Raw genomic sequence first — 17,063 nt, 5'->3', positions numbered from 1 at the left:
ATATAAAGTATCTATCATTGTCAGTACTTTGGTTCATGAAGGCCAATGGGCTGAAATCCTGCTTTCCGTCTCTATCTTACTGTGACACCACTTTCAGTGAATTAAGGACTTGTATTCCCAGGTCACTTTCTTCTACAACTCTCCACTGTGCCCAACCAGTCACGGTGAAAGACCTCCCTTGGTAGGTCATACCAAAGTGCAACAACTCACACTTCTCTGCATTAAATTCCGTTTTCCATTTCTCAAACTATTTTTCCAGCTGGTCCAGATCGCACTGCAAGCCTTGATACTCTTCCTCGCTGACCACTACACCACCAATCTTAGCGTCAGCCACAAATTTGCTGATCCAGTTAACCACACTATCATCCAGATTACTGATATAGATGACAAACAACAACAGATCCAGCACTGATCCCTGTGGCACACCACTAGTCACAGGCCTCCAGTCAGAGAGGCAACCATCTGCTACCACACACTGGCTTCTCCCAAAGACAGTGTCTCATCCAATTTACTATCTCATCTTGAATGCTGAGTGACTGAACCTTCTTGACCAACCTCCCATATGAGACTTTGTCAAGTGCCTTGTTAAAGTCCATGTAGACAACATCCACTGCCTTGCCTTCATCCACTTTCCTGATAACTTCCTCCAGAGACTCTATAAGATTTGTTAGACATGACCTACCATGCACAAAGCCATGCTGTCTATCCTTAATCAGTCCACATCTATCCAAATACTTATATATCCGGTTCCTGCAAATACATTTCAATAACTTTCCCACTACTGATGTCAAGCTCACCAATGTACAATTTCTTAGTTTATTTTTACAGCCTTCCTTGAACAGCGGAACAACATTGGCTGCCCTCCAATCCTCCAGTACCTCACCTGGCTCTAAAGATCATTTAAATATCTGTCCTTGTGCCCCGACAATTTCTGCACTTGTCTGCCGCAGGGTCCCAGGGAACAACTTGTCAGGCCCTGGGGATTTATCCACGCTAATTTGCCTTAAGACAGCAAACACCTCCACCTCTGTAGTCTGTCCAAGGTCCCTGAGGTTGATGCTGCTTTGCCTCACTTCTATAGACTGTGTGTCCATCTCCTGTGTAAATACAGATGCAGAAAAAAATCTCCCACATCTATTTTGTCTCAGATCAGAACTACTGTTCTGATCTTGCATAGGATTAATTTTTTTTCCCCCCTTGCAATCCTTTTTGCTCTTAACATATCTGCAAAATCCATGAGGATTCTCCTTCACCATGTCTGCTGGGGCAACCTCATGTCTTCTTTGTCTTTCTTAAGTGTTCACTTGAATTCCCTGTACTTCATAAGTACCCCATTTGTTCCTATCTGCCCGTACCTGGTATGCGCCTCCTTTTTATTGATCTGGCAGATGAAGCACAAAGGGCTGATAGAGCTGCATGGTGGGAGGTGGGGGTGGGGGAGGGTTAAACTAAAGTTGCAGGGGGAATGGGAGCCTGAATAACAGAACAGATAGTGGAGACGTTGTGGAGACAGTTGTTGTTCAGACCTCAGACAAAGACAGGAATGAAAAAGTTAAGCATGGTGCAGTGAATATGCTCAATCCTGTATATTTCAATACAAGGAGCAGCTTAGGAAAGGCGGATGTGTTCAGGGCATGGATCAACACCTGGAATTATGACACTAGGATCTGGCAACTGTGGCCTGGGACAGGCTGTTTTGTGGCAAAGGTGTGCTTGGTAAATTCAGGCCTTCAAAGCAAAATTTTGTAAGCACAAAGTGGGTATGTGCTTGTCAGAATAAAAGATAAAGATAGAAACTGTATCTCTTGGTTTTCAAGAGATATTGAGACCCTGGTGAAGCACAAAATGGAGTTGCATCACAGAGATAGGCAGGTAGGTTCTTATGGAGTATAAGAAATTCAAGAGAACACATTAGAAATAAATCAGGATGGCTAAAAGAAAGCATGAGATTGCCCTCGCAAAAAAGATAAAGGATAATTGTCAGAGATTCTAGAAATAGATTAAGAACAAAAGGATTGCAAGGCACAAAGTTGGTCCTCTGGAAGACCGGAATAGCAATCCACGTGTGGAACGAAAGCAGATGGGTGAGATCTTAATTTTTTTTTATCTCATTTATCAGGAGATGGACAGAGTGTCAATGAGAGTGTGGAAAAGCAGCATTAAAATTGTGGACCCTGTACAGATTAAAGAAGAGGAGATGTTTGCTATCCTGAGGCAGATTAGGGTGGATAAATCTCCGGGGCATGACAAGGCGCTCCCTCGGACCCTACGGGAGGCAAGTGCAGAAATAGTTGGGGCCCTAGCAGAGATAATTAAATCATCCTTAGTAATGGGAGAGTTATCAGAGGATTGTAGGGTAGCCAAAGTAATTTTGCTGTTCAACATAGAACATAGAAATCTACAGCATATTCCAGGCCATTCAGCCCACAATGTTGTGCCAACCATGAAACTTACTCTAGAAACTGCCTAGAATTTCCCTAGCACATAGATCTCTATTTTTCTAAGCTCCATGTACCTACCTAAGAGGCTGTTAAAAGACCCTATTGTATCTGCCTCGACCACCACTGCTGGCAGTGCATTCCACACACCCACCACTCTCTGTGTAAAAAAACTTACCCCTGACATCCCCTCGGTATCTATTTCCAAGCACCTTAAAACTATGCCCCTCGTGTTAGCCTTTTCAGCCCTGGGGAAAAACCTCTGGCTATCCACACGATCAATGTCCCTCATCATTTTATACATCTAAAAAAGGCTCTAAGCGTAAACAAGGATATTATACATTGCTTTGATGATTTGTTGGAAGTTTAAAAAGGTATGAGGGTATAGATAGGGTAAATGCAAGCAGCTTTTTCCACTGATGTTGGGCGAGACGACAACCAGAGGTCATGGGTAAGTGACTTCCCCATTTATACAACAAATACAATACAGCACAATACAGGCCCTTCGGCCCACAATGCTGTGCCAGACATTACTTACTTTAAAAATTACCTAGAGTTCCCCATAGCCCTCTATTTTTCTACGCACCATGTACCTATCCATGAGCCTCTTAAAAGACCCTATTGTATCCGGCTTCATCACAGTGGCCGGCAGCCCATTCCACGCACTCACCACCCTGTGTAAAAAAAACTCACCTCTTGTGGTGATGTCACGTGTCAGGACGTGACTGGGCAGAGTTCCCAGCATGCGCAGAAATGAAGAATTATCAAGAAGCATGGCAGTGTAAAACTTGTTTTTTTCTGCTGTTAAATACAAGTTCAGTTCTGCAGAATATGGTTTGTTATCAGTAACCCACGGTACGTATAAAGAACACAACACCCCTGACATCTCCTTCGTACCTACTTCCAAGCGCCTTAAAACTGTGCCCTCTCTGCAGATTTTCTCTTGTTTGTGACTGGAGGCAGAACAAAGGTGATTTTCTCAACAGCTGATGTAAAAGATTTTGTTCCCTTTCTCCGAGTTCCCGATCCTTGCATTTAGACAGCTGGAGCTCAGCTCTGTCTGAGAGACCCATCGGTTCCCATTCCCTCATCAGCCGGAAGCTCCCCGGGGCCCGTGTACGGATCGTGGGGCTGAGAGAGAGGGAAGATAACAGGACTGTCCCGGGATTGCGGGTCACGGAGCCCGGAGTCACAGCAATTGTCCCTCCCACTCCGCTCTCCCCTTTCCATGTCTCCCCTCACCTTCTCCCTTATCCCCGGGGACGCGCTCTTACCTGCTGTCGGTCTTTTGAGGCCTTCCGTATACTGCGCGCATGCGTGATATTCGGCAACGTCGCAACGCTGACGCCTGCGCATTTGATCGGTGCTTCGGCAAGGGCGAAATTTCTATCGCACAGCTTTATGGGTAATCACGGTGCCATTAAAAGTTTCTGCATACACCAGTTCCACTTCCATAGCTCAGTTTTTTTTGTGCATATAGAAAATTCAGCAGCTGTTTTAATGCAGAAAGCGGCTCCCGTAAAAAATATACTCAATATCACCGTGTATCTAATACCAAAGTACAATCCTCGTACAAATGTAGATATAAAACTCAAGAGATTCTGCAGTTGCTGGAAATACAGTACAGAGACACACACACACACAAAATGCTAGAGGAACTCTGCAGTTCAGGCAGCAACTAAGCAGAGGAGTACACAGTCTAGGTATGCTGAAAGGGCTCGTCCTAAACGTTGTCTATTTATTCCACTCCACATTTGCTGCCTGATCTGTTGATTTCCACCACTAATTTACAGAAATTAACCACCTTTTTCTTCCAATCAAACTGTTTCAAAATGTTTCTGATCTTTCATTTGTAGCTATATCCTGCCGGCCTGATTTCTCTTCCTCCTCCTCCTTGTAAACTCTAAGTCCCATCTCTTTCTGGAGCCCCAAAGCCCTGAATCAGGCTGACAACTCTTTGTTTTCTGACTCTGCTCCATCAATGATTCACTCGCTCGTCTACTGTCAGACTTTAGAGGCACATTGCAACAACCCAGCTGTCTGAGACACAGTCCTTTGAAATTAGTGAAAATGACCCAAAACGTTGAAAAGAGCAGGGAAGAAGGAGCTTCAGCACCTTAGTCCAGAGCCCTGAAGAACGTTAAAACCACAGTGAGCTCATCGTCTTATTCAGCCTGGAGAAAAGCATGCAGAAAATTTCTTGCAGGTGAATAAGATGATGAGAGGCATTGGTCGTGTGAATAGCCAAAGGCTTTTTCCCAGGGTTGAAACGGATAACACGATGGGGCATAGGTTTAAGCTGCTTGGAAATAGGTACAGAGGAGATGTCAGAGCTAAGTTTTTTTAAACAAAGAGTGGTGTTTGTGTGGAATGCACTGCCAGCGACGGTGGTGGAGGTGGATACAATGAAGTCTTGTAAGAGAATCTTAGAAAGGTACATGGAGCTTATGAAAATAGAGGGCTATACGGTTGGGTAACTCTAAGCAGTTTCTAGAGTAGGTTACATGGTCGGCACAACACTGTGGGCCAAAGGGTCTGTAATGTGCTGTAGATTTCTATGATTCTATGACATTCAAGGGAAATCTCCTATCCCACGGAGTGGTGACATGTTGTAACCTGTCATCACAGGGAGAGTGAGAGGGAAATGGCAGGGATAGATTGTGATATACTGATATGGAACAGAAACATGGGCAGGAACTAAATGGGCCGAGTGGCCTCTCTACTGTACATCGTGAGTGTGGTAGAGACAGTAAGTACCTGAGACACGGAATTTGATACAGAACTAATTTGTCTTTCACAGATCCATAATATTAAACACCACTCTAGTTTAGGGCTAACATCAGCAGAACTGACTCCTCCAATGCTCAGTGACTATGGTTCGGTCCTGGGTGGGATGAGCAGCCGCAAGAACTGCAGATTTTGACAGTAACAGAAAAGGAAGATGAGGCTCTGTTCTGGGGAGATGTTGAAAAAGAGGATTTGCCATAAATGCCAGCTGAACTGAATGTGGATAAATCATCTGGTACAGATAGATTGTATGTGAGGAAACTGCGAAGTTGTGGTCAGAATCTTCCAACATCTACAGCTTTGGGGTGCATCTGAGGACAAGAGAATAGGATATACAGTATTTTTGCTCAAAAGAGATGCAAGGATAAATCTAGCAATCCTAGATCAGGCAGATTAACCTCAGTGTAGGAAAGCCTTGCAAATGATAATCAGTCTCAGAACTAACACTTCGACAAAGTGTGACAATAACAGAAAAAATAGATTTATGAAAGGCAAGTCATGTTGAACTGATTAAATAATGGAGAGGGGGATTGATAGTTAGATATGGCCCTGGTGGCTAAAGGGATCAGGGGGTATGGAGAGAAGGCAGGTACAGGGTTCTGAGTTGGATGATCAGCCATGATCATACTGAATGGCGGTGCAGGCTCGAAGGGCCGAAGGGCCTACTCCTGCACCTATTTTCTATGTTTCTAACAGTCCCTCAGTTACCTTGATGGCTAAATATTTAACATAGAGCTGATTTGAAGTTCCTCCCTGATGTGAAGTTGCTGGCGTTGCACCAGCTGGGATGATTGAGTAAACCTGTTTGCTCACTCCGGACAGAAATGTGGCCTCTATTTTATTGTAAACTCACCCGAGCATCATAAAGTGGATTAAGTGAATGAGTCATTTCGCACACACGGAGCAGATGAACGGCCGAATCCCAGTGCGAAACTGTTGGTGCACAGGTATTTTAAAATCTATCCCTGCCGTTCAGCTCTCACTCTCACTGTGATAACAGGTTGGAACAAGTCACCACTCCCTGGGAGAAGAGACTTCCGCTGAATTACATAGAATCACAGGAACCTACAGCACATTACAGTCACTTCGGTCCAGGATGTTGCTCCAGCATTTTGCGTGCGTGTTTGTGTGTGTACATGTCAAGCAACTGCAGAATCTCTTGTTTTTTATATCTGCATTGTAAGAGGGTTTTACTTTGGCATGAAACACAGGGAATGCCTGTTGATATTCAGTATATTGTTTATGGGAGTTGCTGTCTGCATTAAAACAGGTGCTGAGTTTTTTGTACATACAAACACTGATCCATGGGCATGGAACCGGTGCTTGCAGACACTTTTAATGGCATCGTGATTACCCAGAAAGCCCAGCGTTTAAATTACGCAGTCGCTGACTCACCGATTGAATGCGCTGGCGTCAGGGTTGCCGATGTTCCCGAATATCACGCATGCGCACAGTACACAACCGGCCTCGTGTGCATCCGATTGCAGGTAAGAACGATTCTCTGGTCGGACTTTTTCCAACACCGATTCTTCCCTTTCTCTCTCGATCACTATAAGGGCCCCAGGGGGCTTCCGGCTGATGAGGGAATGGGAACCGATGGGTCTCTCAGACAGAGCTGAGCTCCAGCTGTCTAAATGCAAGGATCGGGAACTCGGAGAAAGGGAACAAAATCTTTTACATCAGCTGTTGAGAAAATCACCTTTGTTCTGCCTCCAATTACAAACAAGAGAAAATCGGCAGATGCTGGAAATCCGAGCAACACACACAAATTGCTGGAGGAACTCAGCATTAGTACTCTTTTCCATAGATGCTGCCTGGCCTGCTGAGTTCCTCCAGCATTTTGTGTCTGTTGCTTGTTCCACCTCCTCTTGTTCTGGACTTTTCTACCCGTGAGAACATGTTTTGACCCACTCTCTCTGGATCCATAATGATATCCAACACATTGTCCTGGGCAACAAGTAGCTTTCACATCGCAAATGTGCCAGACTCCAATGAGACAGACTACTGCCCTTCCCTTCATATTCATTGGCATTGCCATCACTGAGTTCACCACCGTCAGTCACCTGGGGGAGGGTTCAGGGGAAATATTTATGTACAATACAGAAACTGGTGTTACCTGTGTGTACTGTGGTGATGCAAAAGTTGCTGGAGAAAGAAGGATTTTGGCACATTGGCCTTCATAAGCCAATGTACTGAGTACAGGAGATGGATGCTATGTTGACTCTGTATGAGAAATTGGTGATGCCTAACTTGGGACTATTGTGTGCAGTTTTGGTCACCTACCTAGAGGAAAGAAGTAAAAGAGGTTGAAAGAGTTCAGAGAAAATTCAGAAGGATATTGCTACGTCTGGAGGACTTGGTTATAAGGAAAGATTGAACAGGTCAGGACTTTATTCCTTGGAATGTAAAAGATTAAGGGAAGATTTGATGGAATTGTACCAAAATTATGAGGGTTATAGATAGGGTAAATGCAAGCTGGCTTTAACCACTGAGATGGTGTGGGACTACAACCAGAGGCCATGGGTTAAGGGTGAAAGGTGAAACGTTAAGGGGAACATGAGGGGAAACTTTTTCACACAGATGGTCATCCAGGTGTGGAATGAGCAGCCAGCAGAAGTGGTGAATGTGAGCTCAGTTTCACCATTTAAGAGGTTTGTGTAGGTACCTGGATGGTAGGGATATGGGAATAAAACATTTAAATAGTTCAGCACAAACTAGATGGGCCAAAGGGTCTGTTTCTGTGTTGTACTTTTCTATGACTGTGACAAGAACCTGAAATAATACTAATATTCACTCTAATTCCTTTTAACAGACCAACCATTCATCTCAGCAGCAAATTTTTATATGGCATTAAAACTGCGGCACTTTAAATTAACAGTGCATAAAAGAAGGTCCCAGCTGCAGGTCAACAAAGGCTATTTGTGTGAGAGTGTTTCAGTTCCTTTGGGGCCAGGCACCCATACAGCTCAGTGGGAACAGGGAATAATACCAATAGAGAGAATCAAACTGAGCCAAGTCAGAGATTTGAGATGGCAGAAATGCCCCATTCTTATTGAGACAGGAAGAGCATCAGGGAGCTTGATTCCAGATACCAACACTGTGCCCAGTTAGAAGATGATTTCTCCTTCCAACTTGGGTTGATCCTTACTGTAACAGTGTGAAGTCAGTTCACACCTTGGCAACTCGAGTGATCTCATCTGAAATGTCCTTCACCCATTGATGGATTTTGTAAATCTTTTTACAGATTAAAAACGACAAGGAATCTCTCTGCAGGAATCTTCAAAACAATACACCAGTTTTTCTGTCTCTGTCCAGATACTGAAGAACTGGAGCAAGTGATTCACTCAATCATCAGTCCTGCTCTGACTGTGGGGAGGAATTCACTTGGTCATCTAACCTGAAGGTACATCAGCGAGTTCACACTGGGGAGAGGCCGTTCACCTGCTCAGACTGCGGGAAGGGATTCGTTCAGTCATCCGACCTACTGGTGCACAAGCGAGTTCACACTGGGGAGAGGCCATTCACCTGCTCAGACTGCGGGAAGGGTTTCACTCGGTCATTCCACCTGCAGAGACACCAACGAGTTCACATTGGATCGAGGCCTTTCACCTGTTCAGACATTGGAAAGAGTTTCTCTCAGCCATCTCCATCAAATGTGCATCATTGAGTTCACACTGGGGAGAGACCGTTCACCTGCTGTGAATGTAGGAAGGGATTCACTCAGTCATTTAACCTTGTGACACACTACCGGGTTCACACTGGGAGGAAGTTTCAATAAGCTGAATGCTGGATATTTGTCCATCACCGTTGCTGAATGCAATTTCGAGAGTGACTGTCGGTGCTGAACTCTGCAATTACTGCTGCTGCTCACCACACCCAGTTCTGCGCCCTGGTCACTGGGCATGGGAGGAGTTTCTTCTGCTGCACATTCACCTTTAATGGGACTGTTGTTTAATATCCTGGATCTGAGGCAAATAAATCAGTTCTGTTGGAATTCTTGTCTCTGGTACTTAGTGAATTTATAATGCACCTAGTGTACAGTAAAGAGTCAACTCAGGCCAGCTGGACCCTGCCAGTGATTCTGTTCCACGATAGTCCTTTTAAATCCTCCCCTGTTGTTCCCCTCTTGCTCTCCCTGTGGTGATGGGTTCCAAACAGTCACCACTGTGTGGGTGAAGGGGTTCCCCTTGAATTTTCTGCAGACTGAAGAAGTCAAATTGACTGCAGTTCTAGCTGACATGTTCTTCACCCCTCAAATCCCTGGGCTGAGGAAGAATGACATTGGTAGTTCACCTTCTTATTTCCACATTATAGGTCATTTTCCCTGCTTCTGAAGGGTTAACAAAGAAACATAGAAAACCTACAGCACAATACAGGCCCTTCAGCCCACAAAGTTTTACCAAACATGCCCCTACCTTAAAAATTACTAGGGTTACCCATAGCCCTCTGCTTTTCTAAGCTCCATGTACCAATCCAAAAGTCTTTTCAAATACCTGATCGTATACACCTCCACCACTGTCGTCGGCAGCCCATTCCAGGCGCTCACCACTCTCTGCATAAAAACTTACCGCAGACATCTCCTTTGTACCTACTCCCAAGCACCTTAAATCTGTGTCCTCTTGTGGCAGCCCTGGGGCAAAAAAGCCCCTGGCTATCCACACGATCAATGCCTCGCATCATCTTATACACCTCTGTCAGGTTACCTCTCATCCTTCTTCACTCCAAGGAGAAAACGCCGAGTTCACTCAACCTGTCTTCAGATAGCATGTCCCCCCCCCTCCCAATCCAGGCAACATCCTTGTACATCTCCTCTGCACCCTTTCTGTGGTTTCCACATCCTTCCTGTAGTGAGGCAACCAGAACTGACAACAGTACTCCAAGTGGGTTCTGACCAGCATCCTACATAGCTGCCAGGGTTGTTAGAAAAAGCCACTGTCCTCTCAAGACTGAAAACAGAATGAGAAGCCATTAGTTGGATGTTGAACGGAGCAGGGTCAGAAACCAGAGGCGAGTCTGCACAGGGTAGAGTTTGGGGCTCTGGACGATGGTCGGGGTAAGAACGTATGATGAGGAGAAGGGAATCAGCAGCGGGGTGTGGCAATAAGTGACAGAGTAGCAACATTTGGAAGCTGATTGACAGAGAAAGTAATTTGGTTGTCTGACTGATGACAGAAACAATGCCTGTGGTGAGGTGCTCCACTGGTCGAGGAACATGTGTGTGTTGGGAATGGTTTTATCTATTGAGGGAGTTGTTCCTGCTTGGTTATCCTGTAATATTATATCTGGATGGTTATTATGGATTGTCCTATCTGAAATAATGTATTGACTATCATATAAATTGTGAGATTTTGACTCTAAAACCGGATCAGGCTTGAATTTATGGTGCCTTTATGAAGTTACGGTGGTCATTCATAAGTTTATATTTTAAAGCAAGGTTTTAGTGAATGATATTTGCTATTTGATTGTACCTGTGTACGTAATCCGATTGAGTTCAACTGCTGCAGGATCCCAGAATGTGTTGGACTGTGTCTGGTTTCTCTTGGCATTTTCTGCATTAATCACCTTGCTTGTTTGTATTTTATGCATTTTTGATTTATTTTCTTTGTTAACCACCTTGGCCTGTATTTCTGCGAGGAATCCCTCTGTTTCTGGGAAGAGGTCTCCAACTCTCAGTCAGGGGCTCGATGCTTCCTTGTCACCATTTCATCTGCTCAGATCATTGGGATGCCTCCCAAGGAGGGTGATACTCATTCCACTGGTTAGTTATTTCTTCCACAGTGGTAATACATTTTTCTGAGTTGGCTTCTCAATTAAGTTTTCTGGCCTGTGTTTTTTTTTATCAGACTTTCATATATACTCGTTATACTCATATAATCATGTTTATTTTTGATGAAAATAGATAGTTTAGAAATTCTATCTGTTGGGTGATTTTTTTTTAATGTTTGCTTTCCAACCCTACGCCACCTTTCTGATGATTTGATTTGATTTGACTTTTTACCAACACAGCCACAGCACCCTCTCTGCCTACCTGTGTCTCCTTTCCAGAAATGTACCAGTATATGGGACACAAGAGATACAGCAGATGCTGGAAGTTTAGAGCAACAAGACAATGTATGTGAGGAGCTCAACAGGTCAGGCAGCATCTATCGATGGGAATCAATGTTTTGGGCCAAGACCCTTCATCGGAACTCTTGATACACAGTTATCTGGAATATCGTCGGCAGCCCATACCATGCACTCACCACTCTCTGAGTAAAATACTTACCCCTGACATCTCCTCAGTACCTACTCCCAAGCACCTTAAACCCATGCCTTCTTGTGGCAGCCATTTCAGCCCTGGGAAAAAGCCTCTGACTGCCCTAAATGATCAGTGCCTCTTGTCATCTTATACACCTCTTTCAGGTCACCTCTCATCCTCTGTAGCTCCAAGGAGAAAAGGCCAAGTTCACTCAACCTATTCTCATAAGGCATGCTCCCCAATCCAGGCAACATCCTTGTAAATCTCCTCTGCACCCTTTCTATGGCTTTCACATCCTTCCTGTAGTGAGGCGACCAGAACTCAGCACAGTACTCTTCAGTGGGGTCTGACCAGGGTCCTATATAGCTGCAACATTACCTCTCGGCTCCTAAATTCAATTCCACCATTGATGAAGGCCAATACACCGTATGCCTTCTTAACCACAGAGTCAACCTGTGCAGCTGCTTTGAGCATCCTGTGGACTCGGACCCCAAGATCCCTCTGATCCTCCACACTGTCAAGATCTTACCATTAATACTACATTCTGCCATCATACTTGACCTAACAAAATGAACCATCTCACACTTATCTGGGTTGAACTCCATCTGCCACTTCTCAGCCCAGTTTTGCAGCCTATCAATGTCCCGCTGTAACCTCTGACAGCCCTCCACACTATTGACAACACCACCAACCTTTGTGTCATCAGCAAACTTGCTACCCCATCCCTCCACTTCCTCATCCAGGTCATTTATAAATATGATGAAGAGTAAGTGTCCCAGAACAGATCCCTGAGGCACATCACTGGTCACTGCTCACCATGTTGAGCCCAGCTGGGGATCAGCTATTCTGGATTTGGTGTTGTGCAATGAACCGAATTAGAGCACTTAAGGTAAAAGAACCCTGAGGAGCGAATGATCTTAATATCATTGAATTCACACTGAAATTTGAGAAGGAGAAGCTAAAGTGAGATCTATCAATATAACCGTGGAATAAGGACAAATACAGAGGAATGAGAGGGGAATTGGCCAAATTTGATAACAGACAAAAAACACTGGCAGGGATGACGGTAAAGCATCAAAGGCTGTAAATGCGGGAAGCAATTCGGAAGACACAGGATATATACATTGAAAAAGGAACGACTATTCTAAAGAGAGCGTCATACAACCACGGCTAATGAGAAGGCAAAGCCAACATAAAAGCCAGAGAGAGGGCATATAACAGAGCAAAAATTGGTGGGAAGCTAGATGCTTGGGAAGCTTTTATAAACCAACAAGAGGCAACTAAAAAATTAATTAAGAAGAAAAAGATGGAATACGAAGTTACAAGATGATACCAAATGTTTCTTCAGGTCTATGAAGTGTAAAAGAGGCAAGAGTGGATGTCGGACCGGGGGAAAACGATGCCTGGGGAGGGTGGGTGACAAGGAGATGGCGGCTGAACTGAATAAGTATTTCACACCAGTCTTCATTGTGGATGCACCTAGCGGGATGCTGTATGTCCAGATGTCAGTGGTCAGAAGTGTGTGAAGTTGTCGTTACTTGAGAGAAGGTTCCTGGCAAACAGAAAGGTCTGAAGGTAAATAGATCACCTGGACTAGATGGTGTACATCCCAGAGTTCTGGAAGAGGTGGCCGAAGAGATTGTGGAGGGATGAGCAATGAAGTTTCAAGAATCAGTGGAGTGAGTCTGGTATGGTTGCGGAAGACTGCAAATTCGGAAATGTATCTCCACTACTCAAGAAGGGAGAGAGATTGAAGAACGGAAATTTTAGTACAGTTCGTCTGACCTCACTGGTTGGGTAGATATTGAAGTCGGATGTTGGGGATGTGTTTCCAGGGCATTTCGAGGCACGTGATAAAATCGGCACTCAGCATGTTTGCCTCCAGGAAAATCTTGCCTAGAAAGTGTATTGAAATTCTTTGAATTTATTGAAGTCATTATAAGCAAGCTAGACAAAGGAGAATCGGGTAATGATGTACATCTGCATTTTCAGAAAGTCTTTGACAAGGTGCCACACATGAGGCTAGTTAACAAGTTATGAATCCATGACATTACAGGAAAGATTATTGTATGGATAAAACAGTGGCTGATTGGCAAAGGATAGTAATAAAGGGGACGTTTTCTGTTTGGCTGCCGGTGACTAGTGATGTTCCACAGGACTTGGATGGCAGAATTGATAGCTTTATTGGAAAGTTTGCCAATGATATCAAGATAGCTGGAGGGCCAGGCAGAGAGGCTATAAAAGAGGCTATAAAAGACCAGGCAGAGAGGCTGTAAAAGGACTTTGACGATTCAAGGAATGGGTGTAAATATGGCAGATGGAATACCGTGTAGGGAAGCGTATAGTCATGCACGTTGGGAAAAGAAATACTGGGGTACACTATTTTCTAAATAGTCTAAACTTAGGAGCCCTTGTGCAGGATTCCCTAAAGGATAATTTATAAGTTGAGGCGGCAGTGAGGCCAAATGCGATTTCAGGAGGACTAGAATATAAAAGCAAGAACTTAATGTTGAGGCTTTATAAAGCATTGGTGAAGCTTCACTTAGATTATTGTAAGCAGTTTTGCACCCCTTATCTTAGAAAGGATGGGCTAAGACTGGAGAGAGTCTAAAAGATTGAATGTCTTGTCCTGTGAAGACCCTTTGATGATTCTGGGCCCGTATTCACTGAAATTCAAAAGAATGAAAGGTGATATAATTGAAACTTATCGAATGTTGAAAGACCTGAGTAGACTGGTATGTCCCATGGTGGGAGAGTCTAGGACCAGAGGAAACTGTTTCGGAACAGAGGGGCGTCCTTCTGGAACGAAGGTGAGATTAGACAGAGGGTGGTGGATCTGTGGAATTCATTGCCACGCGCAGTTCTGGAGGCCAAGACTTTATGTCCAGCGATCGTCCGTCTACAGAGAGTTTGTCAACCTATAATAATTATTGTTTCTCAGCTCCAGCTGGTAAAACTTGAGGTGCAGGCATCGCAAAGCATAATCATTTCTCGGTTTGCGCGGAATCTGTCTGCTCAGATCGCAGGATGTCTCTATGGAGGGACATGAATGGATAACTTGATCTTCCATAATGACCATTTCTTCATTTTTCTGGATAGTGCTTTCATTTAACTTTAGTATTGTGTACTTCTTATTAGTTTTACACACGGTGGCATGGAGTGCTCAATCCTGGTTTCGTTGAGGAAAACTTTATCCTTGGGTATATTACTTCACCCCTCCCCATCTCCAGTTTCACCTATGACCTCCCACCTTGGACTTCTTCCTCCCCTGTCCCCTCTACATCCCTTACCCTGACTTTGCATCTTTTTTTCCCCCAAAAATGCCAAGACCTCAAGAATATCGGGGCAGAAGTGAGAATAGGTGCTATTACAGAGGAGAAAATGTGCTTTGGAAGCTGGAAGGTCTGAAGGTAGATAAGACTCCCAGCCAAATGGTGTAAACCCAAGGGTTCAGGAAGAGGGAGCTGAAGAGTTTGTGCAGACATTAAAGACATAGAGCACGACAGCATGGAATAATGCCATTTGGCCAATCTAGTCTGTACCAACCCATCAATCTGCTGAGTTCCAGCAACCTCCACTGGGACCATATTCCCCCCTCCCATCTATGAACCCATCCAAACTTCTCTGAGATGTTGAAATCGAACCTGCCACTTGCTCTGGCACCCCATTCCACAACCTCACCGCCTCTGAGTGAAGAAATTCCCCCTCATGTTTCTCTTAAGGAATGAGTAATGATCTTTCAAGAATCACTAGATTTGGGAATGGTTATGGCGAACTAGAAAGTTGCAAATGCCACTCCGTTCTTTAAGAGGGGAGGGAGGGATAAGAAAGGAAATTATAGGACAGTTAGTCTGACCTCAGTAGGTGGGGAGATGTTGGAGTCCATTAACGATGAGGATTCAGGGTACTTGGAGGTGCATAATACAGTACGGCCAAAGTAGGCATGGTTTTCTTCAGGAGAAATCTTGCCTGACAGATCTGTTGGAATTCTCTGATGAAACAACAGGCAGGACAGACAAAGGAGAGGCAGTGGATGCTGTTTGTTCAGATTTTCAGATGGTCTTTAACAAGGTGCTGCACATGAGGCTACCTAACAAGATCACAGCTCATGGTGTTTGATGTTTCTGTGCCTGTTCCCGCTGGAGTTTGTAAGTTCCTGAATACTGTAAAACCCGAGATAGAGAGGATGTGAGAGGGTGTTTCCCATAGTGCAGAGCCCAGGGCCAGGGGGCAGACTCTCAGATGAGACGGAAATCAATTTAGACCAGAAATGAGGAAGAATTCTCCTGCTGTATCTCATGATCTTATGATTGTTTAACACGGCCGTTTCTGACCTGTACTTTTGTGGCCATCCCCCTCACTCCCTTAAATACTTATCTCTCTCCACCTCAGATGCACCCAGCCTTCACGCCCTCGGGGCAGTGAATCCCAAAGATTGTACACTCAGCCAGATAGATGGACACTTCACTGATCCCAGTGGAACTGCATCTCCACACACACTCCTCACTTGAGATGACTGTCTATACTCATGACACAGGACATCACATCACTGTCATTCTCTTGATACCTTGTGTGACCTGCTGATCTCTGGGTATCCTCCCTCAAAAAGCTTCTTCCTCGGTCACCATCTGTGAGATTATATAAAAAACAATTAAAACGATCTCTCAGACAGCTCCTGTACTCCTCCACCCCGGACTATGTTTCACTGCTTAAAACTCTCCCACTTCAGCCCCTTCCTTTCTCCCTTTCCCCTTCCAAACTCCAGATATCCCACCAGATCCGAATCCACTGTAAGGACATTTATCTCACAAGCGGCTGTACAAACCCGTGTTTTTCTCTGATACAGAGGTCACTGACACCCCACCGCCATCCCAGTCTGCACCAACAGCCCATAACTGTGACAGCTGTTCCCAGACTCTGGGGCTTTGTAACAAACACGATGTTAACAGCAAGATTAGACAGTGATGAATTTGAAAAGAGATTGTTGCTCATTGAAAGGATGCCCGAGCGTCCGATACAACGGAGCAGATCCTCCCGTTTACAACTTTATTTGACCGACCCGGGTCACGGAACGTCCGATCATCCCAGTTCCTCACAACAGCAACCCCACCCGACTACGGTCCCACACCCTTCCCTCCACTCACCCCACACCCACAGTCCACCCATAACCTCTACCCACACACAGACAGATACCCTTCGCCCCAAACCCTCTCCCAGCCTGGGAACAACAACTAACTGATCCCACCACCCGGGCTCGGGTGCAAAGCTAAAATCGGGGCTGCGGGACCGGAGAGCCCGGAGCCTCCAGCCGTCCAGCAGAACTCGGTCCCGGCCCCTTCGCACTGCAGTCAGCCCCCAATTTACACAAAAGCGGGATCGGTCCTTCCTCACCGCCGCCTGAACAGGAGAACCGCCGGCGACGGCTGCGGTCGGCACAACGACTGCGTTTAGCGGGAGGTTCGCCGCAGCACTACCCGTGGTCGGAGGTCTGCACATCGCCTCCGGTGTCGGAGCTCCCCACAGCGCCACCGGGGTCGGAGCTCCTCCACAGCGCCACCGGTGTCGGAGCTCCCAACAGCGCCACCGGGGTCGGAGCTCCC

General features: G+C 45.3%; 1 protein-coding gene across 1 annotated transcript in view; it reads left to right on the top strand.

Annotated features, from left to right (window-relative positions):
• Positions 1–17,063, top strand: part of LOC140208536 (uncharacterized) — a 541,825-nt gene that overhangs the window by 507,785 nt on the left and 16,977 nt on the right. The gene's annotated exons all lie outside the window — the stretch shown is intronic.

Source organism: Mobula birostris, chromosome 13 (assembly GCF_030028105.1).
Source record: "Mobula birostris isolate sMobBir1 chromosome 13, sMobBir1.hap1, whole genome shotgun sequence".
Classification (NCBI taxonomy): Eukaryota; Metazoa; Chordata; class Chondrichthyes; order Myliobatiformes; family Myliobatidae; genus Mobula; species Mobula birostris.
Note: the sequence above shows the minus strand (reverse complement) of the source record. Positions and strands in the feature narration are given on the sequence as shown.